This window comes from Schistocerca nitens, unplaced genomic scaffold (assembly GCF_023898315.1).
Source record: "Schistocerca nitens isolate TAMUIC-IGC-003100 unplaced genomic scaffold, iqSchNite1.1 HiC_scaffold_385, whole genome shotgun sequence".
NCBI lineage: Eukaryota > Metazoa > Arthropoda > Insecta > Orthoptera > Acrididae > Schistocerca > Schistocerca nitens.
In genome coordinates, this window is record NW_026045919.1 from 813,246 (window position 1) to 831,250 (window position 18,005).

Genomic DNA, 18,005 nt, shown 5'->3' on the forward strand with positions numbered 1-18,005 from the left:
CGAAGTCAATATTACATGAATCGAGTCGAAGTGTTTGCTTGTTACGATGATGGAAGCAGAAGAAATGTGTGTGGTACTTCACTGCATCTGCTGCTCGCCTTTCAGCGTCCCTGTGTCTTATCAGATGAAGATGACTGTGAAATTGGCGACGGGGCAGAGGTCAACGAAGACGTGCAAAACAGAAACGTTCAACGTCAGCCGAAATAGCTCAGTTGGGAGAGCGTTAGACTGAAGATCTAAAGGTCCCTGGTTCGATCCCGGGTTTCGGCATGCATTCGTTTTGAAGCTGACGCCAATGGAATTGCTCTGAGTTTGTGATAATGTAACTACCGCCGAGAACAAAAATGACTCCCTCCTGTAGCTGTTCTGGTTGTCCAGTGCATGCCATAAGAGGAACACAGTAGGCAAATGCCTGGGAAGCAAGAAAATAAAAAAAGTCCTACCTATTGCGTTCCCTTTTTTGTGTCAGGACGTGAAGAACGTCTCCAACGGAACCGTGAAATGAGCGAAAACGTGGGAAACATTGCATTCGAAATGCTTGTGAATTTTCCAGTTGCCCAGTGAGTGTCGACAGAACACGTAAATCCTCTGCTCCAACGTATGAGACGTAACGATTGCTGCAATTTGTTCTTGCGTCATGTGTCAGCATTCTTCGATAGTCTGTTACGAGCTTAGCACGATAAGTTTGTAGACAGCATCTAGGCGACGTTTTATTAGTTACAGCTCCATGCAGCGAGTGCACAACAGTAAAGGACATGAGTCAATGTGCAGTTGTGTATCGTGGAAGCTTTACAAACGTCTTGTGAGCCCGGATAGCTCAGTCGGTAGAGCATTAGGCTTTTAACCTAAGGGTCCAGGGTTCAAGTCCCTGTCCGGGCGGAAATTTTAATACTTTGGTAGTGATTCGTCTAGTAGAGGTGGAAACACTACGGAGAAGAATGCAACTACGCCGTTTCCTGACACCACAGTGCTTTAAACGGTAGCAGTTGCATGTGTCGGCAGAACTCGCGCTACCGGCAGTCGTGGCCGAGTGGTTAAGGCGTCTGACTCGAAATCAGATTCCCTCTGGGAGCGTAGGTTCGAGTCCTACCGGCTGCGTGCGATTTTGCGTAAAGAGCAGCAAATATTTTCACACACGTGAACGCGGATGCAAACCAATGACGCCACTCTCAACAAGACGAAAATTTAAGAATACTGAGTTTCGCAACGGCCGCTGCTTCCTGTGGCTACCGGTTCACCTCGCACTGACGCTGGGACTGCAGAAAGCCGTCGCAGGCCCACGAGTGCGCTCCCGTCATTTTCTCGCGCCGACGCCGAGTTTGTGAGTACACAGATGTGCTTGGAAGTGTTGGACAGAGCGAACATTCATTTCTTTTTAAGAATCGTAATTCAGTCATTCGAGTGCGGCAAAAGCAATGGTGCAGCGTTTCTTTTGTTAAGATCTCGCAGCTACTTGCAAGTATGTCCACCGCTTAAGACGACAGAAAAGCAGCGTCAGCGGTGCGTCAGTGGGAAGTCGGTGAAGTCGCCATTGGAGCCATAAGCCAGTAATTACGACATGTGAATCACTCGCACACCACGCAGCTGTACGGTAGCTCAGTCGGTAGAGCGTTAGGTTTTCAACCAAAGGGTGTTGGGTTCAAGCCCCTGTCTGGGCGAAAATTAATACACTTTCGTAACGGCTAATGTGCTGGCAATGGAAACACTAGAGAAAAGAGTGAGGCCACGCCGCTTTCTGCCATCGGATTGCTTCTAAAGATGTCACTTTCACTTGTCGGAAGACGATATTGCCACAGGCAGTCGTGGCCGAGTGGTTAAGGCGTCTGACTTGAAATCAGATTCCCTCTGGGAGCGTAGGTTCGAGTCCTGCCGACTGCGAAAACTTTCTCGCTCTCAGAAGAAGGACGTTCAGCTGCATCCTAGCGGTTGCGTCTCCACTAAACACGTGGATCGCCAGCAATGTGCAGGGTGCAGCGCTACAGTCGCGCCCAGAAGCCACAGCTCATCTCCTCGTCTCACAGCCGTCCACCAGGTGTCAGTGCAAGTGTCACCTCTCTGGGCAGTGCAGATGTGTCCAGTTTAGCTTGCAGACGATGACGTGTAGCAATTTATGAGCTAGCGCAAGTCAAATGTTTTACCGTGTGTATCTGCTAGATGCTGCCTCTCACACGCTGGAGAGGCTCACTGCTTCTTGTGTCTCGTTCTTTGCACACGAGTTGCACGTGGCATCGATATAGCACAGGTTTTCTAGCGTCAGCGAAGTCAATATTACATGAATCGAGTCGAAGTGTTTGCTTGTTACGATGATGGAAGCAGAAGAAATGTGTGTGGTACTTCACTGCATCTGCTGCTCGCCTTTCAGCGTCCCTGTGTCTTATCAGATGAAGATGACTGTGAAATTGGCGACGGGGCAGAGGTCAACGAAGACGTGCAAAACAGAAACGTTCAACGTCAGCCGAAATAGCTCAGTTGGGAGAGCGTTAGACTGAAGATCTAAAGGTCCCTGGTTCGATCCCGGGTTTCGGCATGCATTCGTTTTGAAGCTGACGCCAATGGAATTGCTCTGAGTTTGTGATAATGTAACTACCGCCGAGAACAAAAATGACTCCCTCCTGTAGCTGTTCTGGTTGTCCAGTGCATGCCATAAGAGGAACACAGTAGGCAAATGCCTGGGAAGCAAGAAAATAAAAAAAGTCCTACCTATTGCGTTCCCTTTTTTGTGTCAGGACGTGAAGAACGTCTCCAACGGAACCGTGAAATGAGCGAAAACGTGGGAAACATTGCATTCGAAATGCTTGTGAATTTTCCAGTTGCCCAGTGAGTGTCGACAGAACACGTAAATCCTCTGCTCCAACGTATGAGACGTAACGATTGCTGCAATTTGTTCTTGCGTCATGTGTCAGCATTCTTCGATAGTCTGTTACGAGCTTAGCACGATAAGTTTGTAGACAGCATCTAGGCGACGTTTTATTAGTTACAGCTCCATGCAGCGAGTGCACAACAGTAAAGGACATGAGTCAATGTGCAGTTGTGTATCGTGGAAGCTTTACAAACGTCTTGTGAGCCCGGATAGCTCAGTCGGTAGAGCATTAGGCTTTTAACCTAAGGGTCCAGGGTTCAAGTCCCTGTCCGGGCGGAAATTTTAATACTTTGGTAGTGATTCGTCTAGTAGAGGTGGAAACACTACGGAGAAGAATGCAACTACGCCGTTTCCTGACACCACAGTGCTTTAAACGGTAGCAGTTGCATGTGTCGGCAGAACTCGCGCTACCGGCAGTCGTGGCCGAGTGGTTAAGGCGTCTGACTCGAAATCAGATTCCCTCTGGGAGCGTAGGTTCGAGTCCTACCGGCTGCGTGCGATTTTGCGTAAAGAGCAGCAAATATTTTCACACACGTGAACGCGGATGCAAACCAATGACGCCACTCTCAACAAGACGAAAATTTAAGAATACTGAGTTTCGCAACGGCCGCTGCTTCCTGTGGCTACCGGTTCACCTCGCACTGACGCTGGGACTGCAGAAAGCCGTCGCAGGCCCACGAGTGCGCTCCCGTCATTTTCTCGCGCCGACGCCGAGTTTGTGAGTACACAGATGTGCTTGGAAGTGTTGGACAGAGCGAACATTCATTTCTTTTTAAGAATCGTAATTCAGTCATTCGAGTGCGGCAAAAGCAATGGTGCAGCGTTTCTTTTGTTAAGATCTCGCAGCTACTTGCAAGTATGTCCACCGCTTAAGACGACAGAAAAGCAGCGTCAGCGGTGCGTCAGTGGGAAGTCGGTGAAGTCGCCATTGGAGCCATAAGCCAGTAATTACGACATGTGAATCACTCGCACACCACGCAGCTGTACGGTAGCTCAGTCGGTAGAGCGTTAGGTTTTCAACCAAAGGGTGTTGGGTTCAAGCCCCTGTCTGGGCGAAAATTAATACACTTTCGTAACGGCTAATGTGCTGGCAATGGAAACACTAGAGAAAAGAGTGAGGCCACGCCGCTTTCTGCCATCGGATTGCTTCTAAAGATGTCACTTTCACTTGTCGGAAGACGATATTGCCACAGGCAGTCGTGGCCGAGTGGTTAAGGCGTCTGACTTGAAATCAGATTCCCTCTGGGAGCGTAGGTTCGAGTCCTGCCGACTGCGAAAATTTTCTCGCTCTCAGAAGAAGGACGTTCAGCTGCATCCTAGCGGTTGCGTCTCCACTAAACACGTGGATCGCCAGCAATGTGCAGGGTGCAGCGCTACAGTCGCGCCCAGAAGCCACAGCTCATCTCCTCGTCTCACAGCCGTCCACCAGGTGTCAGTGCAAGTGTCACCTCTCTGGGCAGTGCAGATGTGTCCATTTTAGCTTGCAGACGATGACGTGTAGCAATTTATGAGCTAGCGCAAGTCAAATGTTTTACCGTGTGTATCTGCTAGATGCTGCCTCTCACACGCTGGAGAGGCTCACTGCTTCTTGTGTCTCGTTCTTTGCACACGAGTTGCACGTGGCATCGATATAGCACAGGTTTTCTAGCGTCAGCGAAGTCAATATTACATGAATCGAGTCGAAGTGTTTGCTTGTTACGATGATGGAAGCAGAAGAAATGTGTGTGGTACTTCACTGCATCTGCTGCTCGCCTTTCAGCGTCCCTGTGTCTTATCAGATGAAGATGACTGTGAAATTGGCGACGGGGCAGAGGTCAACGAAGACGTGCAAAACAGAGACGTTCAACGTCAGCCGAAATAGCTCAGTTGGGAGAGCGTTAGACTGAAGATCTAAAGGTCCCTGGTTCGATCCCGGGTTTCGGCATGCATTCGTTTTGAAGCTGACGCCAATGGAATTGCTCTGAGTTTGTGATAATGTAACTACCGCCGAGAACAAAAATGACTCCCTCCTGTAGCTGTTCTGGTTGTCCAGTGCATGCCATAAGAGGAACACAGTAGGCAAATGCCTGGGAAGCAAGAAAATAAAAAAAGTCCTACCTATTGCGTTCCCTTTTTTGTGTCAGGACGTGAAGAACGTCTCCAACGGAACCGTGAAATGAGCGAAAACGTGGGAAACATTGCATTCGAAATGCTTGTGAATTTTCCAGTTGCCCAGTGAGTGTCGACAGAACACGTAAATCCTCTGCTCCAACGTATGAGACGTAACGATTGCTGCAATTTGTTCTTGCGTCATGTGTCAGCATTCTTCGATAGTCTGTTACGAGCTTAGCACGATAAGTTTGTAGACAGCATCCAGGCGACGTTTTATTAGTTACAGCTCCATGCAGCGAGTGCACAACAGTAAAGGACATGAGTCAATGTGCAGTTGTGTATCGTGGAAGGTTTACAAACGTCTTGTGAGCCCGGATAGCTCAGTCGGTAGAGCATTAGGCTTTTAACCTAAGGGTCCAGGGTTCAAGTCCCTGTCCGGGCGGAAATTTTAATACTTTGGTAGTGATTCGTCTAGTAGAGGTGGAAACACTACGGAAAAGAATGCAACTACGCCGTTTCCTGACACCACAGTGCTTTAAACGGTAGCAGTTGCATGTGTCGGCAGAACTCGCGCTACCGGCAGTCGTGGCCGAGTGGTTAAGGCGTCTGACTCGAAATCAGATTCCCTCTGGGAGCGTAGGTTCGAGTCCTACCGGCTGCGTGCGATTTTGCGTAAAGAGCAGCAAATATTTTCACACACGTGAACGCGGATGCAAACCAATGACGCCACTCTCAACAAGACGAAAATTTAAGAATACTGAGTTTCGCAACGGCCGCTGCTTCCTGTGGCTACCGGTTCACCTCGCACTGACGCTGGGACTGCAGAAAGCCGTCGCAGGCCCACGAGTGCGCTCCCGTCATTTTCTCGCGCCGACGCCGAGTTTGTGAGTACACAGATGTGCTTGGAAGTGTTGGACAGAGCGAACATTCATTTCTTTTTAAGAATCGTAATTCAGTCATTCGAGTGCGGCAAAAGCAATGGTGCAGCGTTTCTTTTGTTAAGATCTCGCAGCTACTTGCAAGTATGTCCACCGCTTAAGACGACAGAAAAGCAGCGTCAGCGGTGCGTCAGTGGGAAGTCGGTGAAGTCGCCATTGGAGCCATAAGCCAGTAATTACGACATGTGAATCACTCGCACACCACGCAGCTGTACGGTAGCTCAGTCGGTAGAGCGTTAGGTTTTCAACCAAAGGGTGTTGGGTTCAAGCCCCTGTCTGGGCGAAAATTAATACACTTTCGTAACGGCTAATGTGCTGGCAATGGAAACACTAGAGAAAAGAGTGAGGCCACGCCGCTTTCTGCCATCGGATTGCTTCTAAAGATGTCACTTTCACTTGTCGGAAGACGATATTGCCACAGGCAGTCGTGGCCGAGTGGTTAAGGCGTCTGACTTGAAATCAGATTCCCTCTGGGAGCGTAGGTTCGAGTCCTGCCGACTGCGAAAACTTTCTCGCTCTCAGAAGAAGGACGTTCAGCTGCATCCTAGCGGTTGCGTCTCCACTAAACACGTGGATCGCCAGCAATGTGCAGGGTGCAGCGCTACAGTCGCGCCCAGAAGCCACAGCTCATCTCCTCGTCTCACAGCCGTCCACCAGGTGTCAGTGCAAGTGTCACCTCTCTGGGCAGTGCAGATGTGTCCAGTTTAGCTTGCAGACGATGACGTGTAGCAATTTATGAGCTAGCGCAAGTCAAATGTTTTACCGTGTGTATCTGCTAGATGCTGCCTCTCACACGCTGGAGAGGCTCACTGCTTCTTGTGTCTCGTTCTTTGCACACGAGTTGCACGTGGCATCGATATAGCACAGGTTTTCTAGCGTCAGCGAAGTCAATATTACATGAATCGAGTCGAAGTGTTTGCTTGTTACGATGATGGAAGCAGAAGAAATGTGTGTGGTACTTCACTGCATCTGCTGCTCGCCTTTCAGCGTCCCTGTGTCTTATCAGATGAAGATGACTGTGAAATTGGCGACGGGGCAGAGGTCAACGAAGACGTGCAAAACAGAAACGTTCAACGTCAGCCGAAATAGCTCAGTTGGGAGAGCGTTAGACTGAAGATCTAAAGGTCCCTGGTTCGATCCCGGGTTTCGGCATGCATTCGTTTTGAAGCTGACGCCAATGGAATTGCTCTGAGTTTGTGATAATGTAACTACCGCCGAGAACAAAAATGACTCCCTCCTGTAGCTGTTCTGGTTGTCCAGTGCATGCCATAAGAGGAACACAGTAGGCAAATGCCTGGGAAGCAAGAAAATAAAAAAAGTCCTACCTATTGCGTTCCCTTTTTTGTGTCAGGACGTGAAGAACGTCTCCAACGGAACCGTGAAATGAGCGAAAACGTGGGAAACATTGCATTCGAAATGCTTGTGAATTTTCCAGTTGCCCAGTGAGTGTCGACAGAACACGTAAATCCTCTGCTCCAACGTATGAGACGTAACGATTGCTGCAATTTGTTCTTGCGTCATGTGTCAGCATTCTTCGATAGTCTGTTACGAGCTTAGCACGATAAGTTTGTAGACAGCATCTAGGCGACGTTTTATTAGTTACAGCTCCATGCAGCGAGTGCACAACAGTAAAGGACATGAGTCAATGTGCAGTTGTGTATCGTGGAAGCTTTACAAACGTCTTGTGAGCCCGGATAGCTCAGTCGGTAGAGCATTAGGCTTTTAACCTAAGGGTCCAGGGTTCAAGTCCCTGTCCGGGCGGAAATTTTAATACTTTGGTAGTGATTCGTCTAGTAGAGGTGGAAACACTACGGAGAAGAATGCAACTACGCCGTTTCCTGACACCACAGTGCTTTAAACGGTAGCAGTTGCATGTGTCGGCAGAACTCGCGCTACCGGCAGTCGTGGCCGAGTGGTTAAGGCGTCTGACTCGAAATCAGATTCCCTCTGGGAGCGTAGGTTCGAGTCCTACCGGCTGCGTGCGATTTTGCGTAAAGAGCAGCAAATATTTTCACACACGTGAACGCGGATGCAAACCAATGACGCCACTCTCAACAAGACGAAAATTTAAGAATACTGAGTTTCGCAACGGCCGCTGCTTCCTGTGGCTACCGGTTCACCTCGCACTGACGCTGGGACTGCAGAAAGCCGTCGCAGGCCCACGAGTGCGCTCCCGTCATTTTCTCGCGCCGACGCCGAGTTTGTGAGTACACAGATGTGCTTGGAAGTGTTGGACAGAGCGAACATTCATTTCTTTTTAAGAATCGTAATTCAGTCATTCGAGTGCGGCAAAAGCAATGGTGCAGCGTTTCTTTTGTTAAGATCTCGCAGCTACTTGCAAGTATGTCCACCGCTTAAGACGACAGAAAAGCAGCGTCAGCGGTGCGTCAGTGGGAAGTCGGTGAAGTCGCCATTGGAGCCATAAGCCAGTAATTACGACATGTGAATCACTCGCACACCACGCAGCTGTACGGTAGCTCAGTCGGTAGAGCGTTAGGTTTTCAACCAAAGGGTGTTGGGTTCAAGCCCCTGTCTGGGCGAAAATTAATACACTTTCGTAACGGCTAATGTGCTGGCAATGGAAACACTAGAGAAAAGAGTGAGGCCACGCCGCTTTCTGCCATCGGATTGCTTCTAAAGATGTCACTTTCACTTGTCGGAAGACGATATTGCCACAGGCAGTCGTGGCCGAGTGGTTAAGGCGTCTGACTTGAAATCAGATTCCCTCTGGGAGCGTAGGTTCGAGTCCTGCCGACTGCGAAAATTTTCTCGCTCTCAGAAGAAGGACGTTCAGCTGCATCCTAGCGGTTGCGTCTCCACTAAACACGTGGATCGCCAGCAATGTGCAGGGTGCAGCGCTACAGTCGCGCCCAGAAGCCACAGCTCATCTCCTCGTCTCACAGCCGTCCACCAGGTGTCAGTGCAAGTGTCACCTCTCTGGGCAGTGCAGATGTGTCCATTTTAGCTTGCAGACGATGACGTGTAGCAATTTATGAGCTAGCGCAAGTCAAATGTTTTACCGTGTGTATCTGCTAGATGCTGCCTCTCACACGCTGGAGAGGCTCACTGCTTCTTGTGTCTCGTTCTTTGCACACGAGTTGCACGTGGCATCGATATAGCACAGGTTTTCTAGCGTCAGCGAAGTCAATATTACATGAATCGAGTCGAAGTGTTTGCTTGTTACGATGATGGAAGCAGAAGAAATGTGTGTGGTACTTCACTGCATCTGCTGCTCGCCTTTCAGCGTCCCTGTGTCTTATCAGATGAAGATGACTGTGAAATTGGCGACGGGGCAGAGGTCAACGAAGACGTGCAAAACAGAGACGTTCAACGTCAGCCGAAATAGCTCAGTTGGGAGAGCGTTAGACTGAAGATCTAAAGGTCCCTGGTTCGATCCCGGGTTTCGGCATGCATTCGTTTTGAAGCTGACGCCAATGGAATTGCTCTGAGTTTGTGATAATGTAACTACCGCCGAGAACAAAAATGACTCCCTCCTGTAGCTGTTCTGGTTGTCCAGTGCATGCCATAAGAGGAACACAGTAGGCAAATGCCTGGGAAGCAAGAAAATAAAAAAAGTCCTACCTATTGCGTTCCCTTTTTTGTGTCAGGACGTGAAGAACGTCTCCAACGGAACCGTGAAATGAGCGAAAACGTGGGAAACATTGCATTCGAAATGCTTGTGAATTTTCCAGTTGCCCAGTGAGTGTCGACAGAACACGTAAATCCTCTGCTCCAACGTATGAGACGTAACGATTGCTGCAATTTGTTCTTGCGTCATGTGTCAGCATTCTTCGATAGTCTGTTACGAGCTTAGCACGATAAGTTTGTAGACAGCATCCAGGCGACGTTTTATTAGTTACAGCTCCATGCAGCGAGTGCACAACAGTAAAGGACATGAGTCAATGTGCAGTTGTGTATCGTGGAAGGTTTACAAACGTCTTGTGAGCCCGGATAGCTCAGTCGGTAGAGCATTAGGCTTTTAACCTAAGGGTCCAGGGTTCAAGTCCCTGTCCGGGCGGAAATTTTAATACTTTGGTAGTGATTCGTCTAGTAGAGGTGGAAACACTACGGAAAAGAATGCAACTACGCCGTTTCCTGACACCACAGTGCTTTAAACGGTAGCAGTTGCATGTGTCGGCAGAACTCGCGCTACCGGCAGTCGTGGCCGAGTGGTTAAGGCGTCTGACTCGAAATCAGATTCCCTCTGGGAGCGTAGGTTCGAGTCCTACCGGCTGCGTGCGATTTTGCGTAAAGAGCAGCAAATATTTTCACACACGTGAACGCGGATGCAAACCAATGACGCCACTCTCAACAAGACGAAAATTTAAGAATACTGAGTTTCGCAACGGCCGCTGCTTCCTGTGGCTACCGGTTCACCTCGCACTGACGCTGGGACTGCAGAAAGCCGTCGCAGGCCCACGAGTGCGCTCCCGTCATTTTCTCGCGCCGACGCCGAGTTTGTGAGTACACAGATGTGCTTGGAAGTGTTGGACAGAGCGAACATTCATTTCTTTTTAAGAATCGTAATTCAGTCATTCGAGTGCGGCAAAAGCAATGGTGCAGCGTTTCTTTTGTTAAGATCTCGCAGCTACTTGCAAGTATGTCCACCGCTTAAGACGACAGAAAAGCAGCGTCAGCGGTGCGTCAGTGGGAAGTCGGTGAAGTCGCCATTGGAGCCATAAGCCAGTAATTACGACATGTGAATCACTCGCACACCACGCAGCTGTACGGTAGCTCAGTCGGTAGAGCGTTAGGTTTTCAACCAAAGGGTGTTGGGTTCAAGCCCCTGTCTGGGCGAAAATTAATACACTTTCGTAACGGCTAATGTGCTGGCAATGGAAACACTAGAGAAAAGAGTGAGGCCACGCCGCTTTCTGCCATCGGATTGCTTCTAAAGATGTCACTTTCACTTGTCGGAAGACGATATTGCCACAGGCAGTCGTGGCCGAGTGGTTAAGGCGTCTGACTTGAAATCAGATTCCCTCTGGGAGCGTAGGTTCGAGTCCTGCCGACTGCGAAAACTTTCTCGCTCTCAGAAGAAGGACGTTCAGCTGCATCCTAGCGGTTGCGTCTCCACTAAACACGTGGATCGCCAGCAATGTGCAGGGTGCAGCGCTACAGTCGCGCCCAGAAGCCACAGCTCATCTCCTCGTCTCACAGCCGTCCACCAGGTGTCAGTGCAAGTGTCACCTCTCTGGGCAGTGCAGATGTGTCCAGTTTAGCTTGCAGACGATGACGTGTAGCAATTTATGAGCTAGCGCAAGTCAAATGTTTTACCGTGTGTATCTGCTAGATGCTGCCTCTCACACGCTGGAGAGGCTCACTGCTTCTTGTGTCTCGTTCTTTGCACACGAGTTGCACGTGGCATCGATATAGCACAGGTTTTCTAGCGTCAGCGAAGTCAATATTACATGAATCGAGTCGAAGTGTTTGCTTGTTACGATGATGGAAGCAGAAGAAATGTGTGTGGTACTTCACTGCATCTGCTGCTCGCCTTTCAGCGTCCCTGTGTCTTATCAGATGAAGATGACTGTGAAATTGGCGACGGGGCAGAGGTCAACGAAGACGTGCAAAACAGAAACGTTCAACGTCAGCCGAAATAGCTCAGTTGGGAGAGCGTTAGACTGAAGATCTAAAGGTCCCTGGTTCGATCCCGGGTTTCGGCATGCATTCGTTTTGAAGCTGACGCCAATGGAATTGCTCTGAGTTTGTGATAATGTAACTACCGCCGAGAACAAAAATGACTCCCTCCTGTAGCTGTTCTGGTTGTCCAGTGCATGCCATAAGAGGAACACAGTAGGCAAATGCCTGGGAAGCAAGAAAATAAAAAAAGTCCTACCTATTGCGTTCCCTTTTTTGTGTCAGGACGTGAAGAACGTCTCCAACGGAACCGTGAAATGAGCGAAAACGTGGGAAACATTGCATTCGAAATGCTTGTGAATTTTCCAGTTGCCCAGTGAGTGTCGACAGAACACGTAAATCCTCTGCTCCAACGTATGAGACGTAACGATTGCTGCAATTTGTTCTTGCGTCATGTGTCAGCATTCTTCGATAGTCTGTTACGAGCTTAGCACGATAAGTTTGTAGACAGCATCTAGGCGACGTTTTATTAGTTACAGCTCCATGCAGCGAGTGCACAACAGTAAAGGACATGAGTCAATGTGCAGTTGTGTATCGTGGAAGCTTTACAAACGTCTTGTGAGCCCGGATAGCTCAGTCGGTAGAGCATTAGGCTTTTAACCTAAGGGTCCAGGGTTCAAGTCCCTGTCCGGGCGGAAATTTTAATACTTTGGTAGTGATTCGTCTAGTAGAGGTGGAAACACTACGGAGAAGAATGCAACTACGCCGTTTCCTGACACCACAGTGCTTTAAACGGTAGCAGTTGCATGTGTCGGCAGAACTCGCGCTACCGGCAGTCGTGGCCGAGTGGTTAAGGCGTCTGACTCGAAATCAGATTCCCTCTGGGAGCGTAGGTTCGAGTCCTACCGGCTGCGTGCGATTTTGCGTAAAGAGCAGCAAATATTTTCACACACGTGAACGCGGATGCAAACCAATGACGCCACTCTCAACAAGACGAAAATTTAAGAATACTGAGTTTCGCAACGGCCGCTGCTTCCTGTGGCTACCGGTTCACCTCGCACTGACGCTGGGACTGCAGAAAGCCGTCGCAGGCCCACGAGTGCGCTCCCGTCATTTTCTCGCGCCGACGCCGAGTTTGTGAGTACACAGATGTGCTTGGAAGTGTTGGACAGAGCGAACATTCATTTCTTTTTAAGAATCGTAATTCAGTCATTCGAGTGCGGCAAAAGCAATGGTGCAGCGTTTCTTTTGTTAAGATCTCGCAGCTACTTGCAAGTATGTCCACCGCTTAAGACGACAGAAAAGCAGCGTCAGCGGTGCGTCAGTGGGAAGTCGGTGAAGTCGCCATTGGAGCCATAAGCCAGTAATTACGACATGTGAATCACTCGCACACCACGCAGCTGTACGGTAGCTCAGTCGGTAGAGCGTTAGGTTTTCAACCAAAGGGTGTTGGGTTCAAGCCCCTGTCTGGGCGAAAATTAATACACTTTCGTAACGGCTAATGTGCTGGCAATGGAAACACTAGAGAAAAGAGTGAGGCCACGCCGCTTTCTGCCATCGGATTGCTTCTAAAGATGTCACTTTCACTTGTCGGAAGACGATATTGCCACAGGCAGTCGTGGCCGAGTGGTTAAGGCGTCTGACTTGAAATCAGATTCCCTCTGGGAGCGTAGGTTCGAGTCCTGCCGACTGCGAAAATTTTCTCGCTCTCAGAAGAAGGACGTTCAGCTGCATCCTAGCGGTTGCGTCTCCACTAAACACGTGGATCGCCAGCAATGTGCAGGGTGCAGCGCTACAGTCGCGCCCAGAAGCCACAGCTCATCTCCTCGTCTCACAGCCGTCCACCAGGTGTCAGTGCAAGTGTCACCTCTCTGGGCAGTGCAGATGTGTCCATTTTAGCTTGCAGACGATGACGTGTAGCAATTTATGAGCTAGCGCAAGTCAAATGTTTTACCGTGTGTATCTGCTAGATGCTGCCTCTCACACGCTGGAGAGGCTCACTGCTTCTTGTGTCTCGTTCTTTGCACACGAGTTGCACGTGGCATCGATATAGCACAGGTTTTCTAGCGTCAGCGAAGTCAATATTACATGAATCGAGTCGAAGTGTTTGCTTGTTACGATGATGGAAGCAGAAGAAATGTGTGTGGTACTTCACTGCATCTGCTGCTCGCCTTTCAGCGTCCCTGTGTCTTATCAGATGAAGATGACTGTGAAATTGGCGACGGGGCAGAGGTCAACGAAGACGTGCAAAACAGAGACGTTCAACGTCAGCCGAAATAGCTCAGTTGGGAGAGCGTTAGACTGAAGATCTAAAGGTCCCTGGTTCGATCCCGGGTTTCGGCATGCATTCGTTTTGAAGCTGACGCCAATGGAATTGCTCTGAGTTTGTGATAATGTAACTACCGCCGAGAACAAAAATGACTCCCTCCTGTAGCTGTTCTGGTTGTCCAGTGCATGCCATAAGAGGAACACAGTAGGCAAATGCCTGGGAAGCAAGAAAATAAAAAAAGTCCTACCTATTGCGTTCCCTTTTTTGTGTCAGGACGTGAAGAACGTCTCCAACGGAACCGTGAAATGAGCGAAAACGTGGGAAACATTGCATTCGAAATGCTTGTGAATTTTCCAGTTGCCCAGTGAGTGTCGACAGAACACGTAAATCCTCTGCTCCAACGTATGAGACGTAACGATTGCTGCAATTTGTTCTTGCGTCATGTGTCAGCATTCTTCGATAGTCTGTTACGAGCTTAGCACGATAAGTTTGTAGACAGCATCCAGGCGACGTTTTATTAGTTACAGCTCCATGCAGCGAGTGCACAACAGTAAAGGACATGAGTCAATGTGCAGTTGTGTATCGTGGAAGGTTTACAAACGTCTTGTGAGCCCGGATAGCTCAGTCGGTAGAGCATTAGGCTTTTAACCTAAGGGTCCAGGGTTCAAGTCCCTGTCCGGGCGGAAATTTTAATACTTTGGTAGTGATTCGTCTAGTAGAGGTGGAAACACCACGGAAAAGAATGCAACTACGCCGTTTCCTGACACCACAGTGCTTTAAACGGTAGCAGTTGCATGTGTCGGCAGAACTCGCGCTACCGGCAGTCGTGGCCGAGTGGTTAAGGCGTCTGACTCGAAATCAGATTCCCTCTGGGAGCGTAGGTTCGAGTCCTACCGGCTGCGTGCGATTTTGCGTAAAGAGCAGCAAATATTTTCACACACGTGAACGCGGATGCAAACCAATGACGCCACTCTCAACAAGACGAAAATTTAAGAATACTGAGTTTCGCAACGGCCGCTGCTTCCTGTGGCTACCGGTTCACCTCGCACTGACGCTGGGACTGCAGAAAGCCGTCGCAGGCCCACGAGTGCGCTCCCGTCATTTTCTCGCGCCGACGCCGAGTTTGTGAGTACACAGATGTGCTTGGAAGTGTTGGACAGAGCGAACATTCATTTCTTTTTAAGAATCGTAATTCAGTCATTCGAGTGCGGCAAAAGCAATGGTGCAGCGTTTCTTTTGTTAAGATCTCGCAGCTACTTGCAAGTATGTCCACCGCTTAAGACGACAGAAAAGCAGCGTCAGCGGTGCGTCAGTGGGAAGTCGGTGAAGTCGCCATTGGAGCCATAAGCCAGTAATTACGACATGTGAATCACTCGCACACCACGCAGCTGTACGGTAGCTCAGTCGGTAGAGCGTTAGGTTTTCAACCAAAGGGTGTTGGGTTCAAGCCCCTGTCTGGGCGAAAATTAATACACTTTCGTAACGGCTAATGTGCTGGCAATGGAAACACTAGAGAAAAGAGTGAGGCCACGCCGCTTTCTGCCATCGGATTGCTTCTAAAGATGTCACTTTCACTTGTCGGAAGACGATATTGCCACAGGCAGTCGTGGCCGAGTGGTTGCGGCGAGCGGACGTGTGTTGGGCTCGTGCCTGCTGCTGCCTTCGTGTGCTGCAGGCGGTGTCTTCGTCGTGTGTTTGGTGCTGCGCCTCGCAGCGTTCTCTCTTCTCTTCTAGTTCCTGTAAGTTTATTGACGCATTATTATGAACCGTGCTAACTCCGTACAGTGTGTTTTTGATAGGAACGCGGCTAGGCCGTCGCCTTTTGATGTACACGAATGGGTATTTTCGGAATTGCGTATTCCCGAATCTGATTTGGTCGGCATCCAGCTTGATTTTATTCAAAACTCTGTCTTTTTGAAACTTCCGAACGAGGATTTTGTCGATAAGCTAGTTACCGAAAGTGGTGGCGTTAAGAAATTCAAGCACGTGGACGGTGCTTTGTCTGACGTGTTGATACTGCCGGCAGGCTTCGGCATTCGAAGTGTGAAGGTTTATAATGTTCCTTTTGAGTGCCCAAATGAGGCCATTGCTCGTAAACTTGGCGAATTTGGCACCGTTCTTAGTGTGGAGAATGATGTGTGGCCTGCAGGTTTTAGGTATCGGGTTCTGAGTGGTGTTCGGACAGTACGTGTAGATTTAAAGAAACATATCCCGTCGTATCTGATCATTGCTGGCACGCGAGCTTTCCTCAGCTATAGTGGGCAGCCGCAGACGTGTTCTGTGTGTGGCAAAACAGATCATTTACGACAAACCTGCACTTTACGCAGGCCGGCGCAGCTACCGCGCGAAGCTGTTGTCAACACCACGTATGCAGGCGCGTTGGTTGGACCCCCCTCGCTCGCCCCGACCGACCGACAGGCTTCCGCCGCTCCTGCGGCTGTGGCTCCTGTGTCCGATGTTGTGACTCAGCCGACAGTTGTCGTGCCCCCGGTTGTGTCGGAACAAAGTTTACCTGCCGAACGCACCCCTCGCGAAGTCAGTATCGCTGATTTGTCAGCCGTCAGTGTTCCGGATGTGCCTGTTAGGGAGTTTTCTGAAATGTTGGTCGAGTCCCCTCCTGTGTCCGATAATGTGACTCTGCCGACAGTTGTCGTGCCCCCGGTTGTGTCGGAACAAAGTTTATCTACCGAACAGACCCCTCGCGAAGTCGGTCTTGCTGATTTGTCAGCTGTCAGTGTCCCGACCGTGCCTGTTGGGGAGTCTTCTGAAATGTTGGTCGAGTCGCCCCGGCCGATTACCGTCCCCGCCCCGCCGACAGACAAGCGGAAATTGCCGACACAACCCGGCCTGTCCACTTCTGGTGAGGCGGATGCTAGCAGCGCTGAAAGCGAGGTGTCTCAAGTTTCCACCCAGTCCGCCCCTACCGATCCCAAACCGAAGCGTAGGCGGTCTAAGAAACGTTCGAAAACGGCGCCCACTGAGGGCGACGGCGTTTCCTTCGAACAGGCCGTTGAGGGATTAACGGACTCCTTGGTTCAAGAGCGTCGCGAAGCACCTTTCGTGCACGGTCCGCCTGTGTCAGTGCCCCCCGCCCCCGCTTCCCGGGCCGTCCCGGACGCCGTACCTTCTCCTGCGGACACCATGCAGTGGTCTGAGGATGTGGAGGAAGATCATTTCTTCTAGTTCCGCTTAAGTTACAGAGTCCATCCTGACGCGTGCATTCCACCAGTTACGCGTCCTCACACTTAATGTTAATCAAATCCGCAGTGTCCGTAAAATTGACGCCCTTTTACATTTTTTGCAATCTGCTCGTTGTGATGTGGTTTTCCTTCAAGAACTTACAGCTGACGTTGTCCCGCACCTTACTGCCTATAATGTTATTCTTAATATTGATCCGGAAACGACCATTGGTACGGCTATTTTAATCGCGCCCGGTTTAGAGTATAAACACGTAGAAATTTTACCAAATGGACGAGGGTTGGCATGTGTCATCTGCGACATATTTTTTGTTAACGTGTACGCCCCCTCTGGAACTCACAACAAACGTCTGAGGGATACTTTTTTCAATCATGATTTATGTCAGTTCTTCCATCGAAACCACCGACGGATCATCTTAGGCGGTGATTTTAATTGTGTCTTGCGTGTTGCCGACCAGGAACCGACGGCACATAAGTGTCTAGCACTGCAAACTTTAGTTGACACTTTTAAACTTGAGGACACGTGGCTTCGTTTTAGTCCGACTGCTACAGGTTTTACTTATTTTTATCCTACTGGGCATAGTAGGTTGGATAGAATTTATGTCTCGTCGGACCTTACTGCACAAATCTTGCAGGCCGAAGTTGCCCCCGTCGTTTTTTCGGATCATTGTGGTTATTTGTGTGCTTTTAATGTCCCGTCTGTTCGCCCGGACCGTACGCGATCCTATTGGAAATTCAATGTTAGTGTTTTGGATGACGTCAGTCTTGTCGAACAGGTACATTTGTTGTGGCGCCAACTTCTTCAGAGCCGCCCACAGGCGTGTTCTACTGTCGCGTGGTGGCTCCGTCACGCTAAACCGGCTCTTCGTACTTTGCTCATAAATTACTGTCGTGACAAGGCCCATTGGGACATGATGACGGTTAATTTTTATCGCGATTGTTTACAGGATTTAATTACTCGGGTTACCGACCGCCCTGACCTCCTTCCCATGTTACGGAAAATTAAAACGCAGATTTTAAACCATCTGCATCGGAAGGCGCAGGGCTCTGTTGTCCGTAGCAGGCCTTTC

The 18,005-nt window shown here is 49.7% G+C and overlaps 27 non-coding genes across 27 annotated transcripts; all 27 read left to right on the plus strand.

Moving 5' to 3' along the window:
• The first annotated feature begins 197 nt into the window (after window positions 1-197).
• Trnaf-gaa (transfer RNA phenylalanine (anticodon GAA)) lies at window positions 198-270 on the plus strand. The gene has a single exon. It is a non-coding gene; the product is annotated as a tRNA-Phe (tRNA).
• Window positions 271-806: 536 nt separating this feature from the next.
• Trnak-uuu (transfer RNA lysine (anticodon UUU)) lies at window positions 807-879 on the plus strand. Its single transcript has one exon. It is a non-coding gene; the product is annotated as a tRNA-Lys (tRNA).
• Window positions 880-1,016: 137 nt separating this feature from the next.
• Window positions 1,017-1,098, plus strand: Trnas-cga (transfer RNA serine (anticodon CGA)). The gene has a single exon. It is a non-coding gene; the product is annotated as a tRNA-Ser (tRNA).
• Window positions 1,099-1,796: 698 nt separating this feature from the next.
• Window positions 1,797-1,878, plus strand: Trnas-uga (transfer RNA serine (anticodon UGA)). The gene has a single exon. It is a non-coding gene; the product is annotated as a tRNA-Ser (tRNA).
• A 576-nt stretch (window positions 1,879-2,454) lies between these two features.
• On the plus strand, window positions 2,455-2,527 carry Trnaf-gaa (transfer RNA phenylalanine (anticodon GAA)). Its single transcript has one exon. It is a non-coding gene; the product is annotated as a tRNA-Phe (tRNA).
• A 536-nt stretch (window positions 2,528-3,063) lies between these two features.
• On the plus strand, window positions 3,064-3,136 carry Trnak-uuu (transfer RNA lysine (anticodon UUU)). Its single transcript has one exon. It is a non-coding gene; the product is annotated as a tRNA-Lys (tRNA).
• A 137-nt stretch (window positions 3,137-3,273) lies between these two features.
• On the plus strand, window positions 3,274-3,355 carry Trnas-cga (transfer RNA serine (anticodon CGA)). Its single transcript has one exon. It is a non-coding gene; the product is annotated as a tRNA-Ser (tRNA).
• Window positions 3,356-4,053: 698 nt separating this feature from the next.
• Window positions 4,054-4,135, plus strand: Trnas-uga (transfer RNA serine (anticodon UGA)). The gene has a single exon. It is a non-coding gene; the product is annotated as a tRNA-Ser (tRNA).
• Window positions 4,136-4,711: 576 nt separating this feature from the next.
• Trnaf-gaa (transfer RNA phenylalanine (anticodon GAA)) lies at window positions 4,712-4,784 on the plus strand. The gene has a single exon. It is a non-coding gene; the product is annotated as a tRNA-Phe (tRNA).
• A 536-nt stretch (window positions 4,785-5,320) lies between these two features.
• On the plus strand, window positions 5,321-5,393 carry Trnak-uuu (transfer RNA lysine (anticodon UUU)). The gene has a single exon. It is a non-coding gene; the product is annotated as a tRNA-Lys (tRNA).
• Window positions 5,394-5,530: 137 nt separating this feature from the next.
• On the plus strand, window positions 5,531-5,612 carry Trnas-cga (transfer RNA serine (anticodon CGA)). The gene has a single exon. It is a non-coding gene; the product is annotated as a tRNA-Ser (tRNA).
• A 698-nt stretch (window positions 5,613-6,310) lies between these two features.
• Trnas-uga (transfer RNA serine (anticodon UGA)) lies at window positions 6,311-6,392 on the plus strand. Its single transcript has one exon. It is a non-coding gene; the product is annotated as a tRNA-Ser (tRNA).
• A 576-nt stretch (window positions 6,393-6,968) lies between these two features.
• Trnaf-gaa (transfer RNA phenylalanine (anticodon GAA)) lies at window positions 6,969-7,041 on the plus strand. The gene has a single exon. It is a non-coding gene; the product is annotated as a tRNA-Phe (tRNA).
• Window positions 7,042-7,577: 536 nt separating this feature from the next.
• Window positions 7,578-7,650, plus strand: Trnak-uuu (transfer RNA lysine (anticodon UUU)). Its single transcript has one exon. It is a non-coding gene; the product is annotated as a tRNA-Lys (tRNA).
• A 137-nt stretch (window positions 7,651-7,787) lies between these two features.
• On the plus strand, window positions 7,788-7,869 carry Trnas-cga (transfer RNA serine (anticodon CGA)). The gene has a single exon. It is a non-coding gene; the product is annotated as a tRNA-Ser (tRNA).
• A 698-nt stretch (window positions 7,870-8,567) lies between these two features.
• Window positions 8,568-8,649, plus strand: Trnas-uga (transfer RNA serine (anticodon UGA)). The gene has a single exon. It is a non-coding gene; the product is annotated as a tRNA-Ser (tRNA).
• A 576-nt stretch (window positions 8,650-9,225) lies between these two features.
• Trnaf-gaa (transfer RNA phenylalanine (anticodon GAA)) lies at window positions 9,226-9,298 on the plus strand. Its single transcript has one exon. It is a non-coding gene; the product is annotated as a tRNA-Phe (tRNA).
• Window positions 9,299-9,834: 536 nt separating this feature from the next.
• Window positions 9,835-9,907, plus strand: Trnak-uuu (transfer RNA lysine (anticodon UUU)). The gene has a single exon. It is a non-coding gene; the product is annotated as a tRNA-Lys (tRNA).
• Window positions 9,908-10,044: 137 nt separating this feature from the next.
• Window positions 10,045-10,126, plus strand: Trnas-cga (transfer RNA serine (anticodon CGA)). The gene has a single exon. It is a non-coding gene; the product is annotated as a tRNA-Ser (tRNA).
• A 698-nt stretch (window positions 10,127-10,824) lies between these two features.
• On the plus strand, window positions 10,825-10,906 carry Trnas-uga (transfer RNA serine (anticodon UGA)). The gene has a single exon. It is a non-coding gene; the product is annotated as a tRNA-Ser (tRNA).
• A 576-nt stretch (window positions 10,907-11,482) lies between these two features.
• On the plus strand, window positions 11,483-11,555 carry Trnaf-gaa (transfer RNA phenylalanine (anticodon GAA)). Its single transcript has one exon. It is a non-coding gene; the product is annotated as a tRNA-Phe (tRNA).
• Window positions 11,556-12,091: 536 nt separating this feature from the next.
• Trnak-uuu (transfer RNA lysine (anticodon UUU)) lies at window positions 12,092-12,164 on the plus strand. The gene has a single exon. It is a non-coding gene; the product is annotated as a tRNA-Lys (tRNA).
• Window positions 12,165-12,301: 137 nt separating this feature from the next.
• On the plus strand, window positions 12,302-12,383 carry Trnas-cga (transfer RNA serine (anticodon CGA)). Its single transcript has one exon. It is a non-coding gene; the product is annotated as a tRNA-Ser (tRNA).
• Window positions 12,384-13,081: 698 nt separating this feature from the next.
• Window positions 13,082-13,163, plus strand: Trnas-uga (transfer RNA serine (anticodon UGA)). Its single transcript has one exon. It is a non-coding gene; the product is annotated as a tRNA-Ser (tRNA).
• Window positions 13,164-13,739: 576 nt separating this feature from the next.
• Window positions 13,740-13,812, plus strand: Trnaf-gaa (transfer RNA phenylalanine (anticodon GAA)). The gene has a single exon. It is a non-coding gene; the product is annotated as a tRNA-Phe (tRNA).
• Window positions 13,813-14,348: 536 nt separating this feature from the next.
• Trnak-uuu (transfer RNA lysine (anticodon UUU)) lies at window positions 14,349-14,421 on the plus strand. Its single transcript has one exon. It is a non-coding gene; the product is annotated as a tRNA-Lys (tRNA).
• A 137-nt stretch (window positions 14,422-14,558) lies between these two features.
• Trnas-cga (transfer RNA serine (anticodon CGA)) lies at window positions 14,559-14,640 on the plus strand. The gene has a single exon. It is a non-coding gene; the product is annotated as a tRNA-Ser (tRNA).
• Window positions 14,641-18,005: the final 3,365 nt, after the last annotated feature.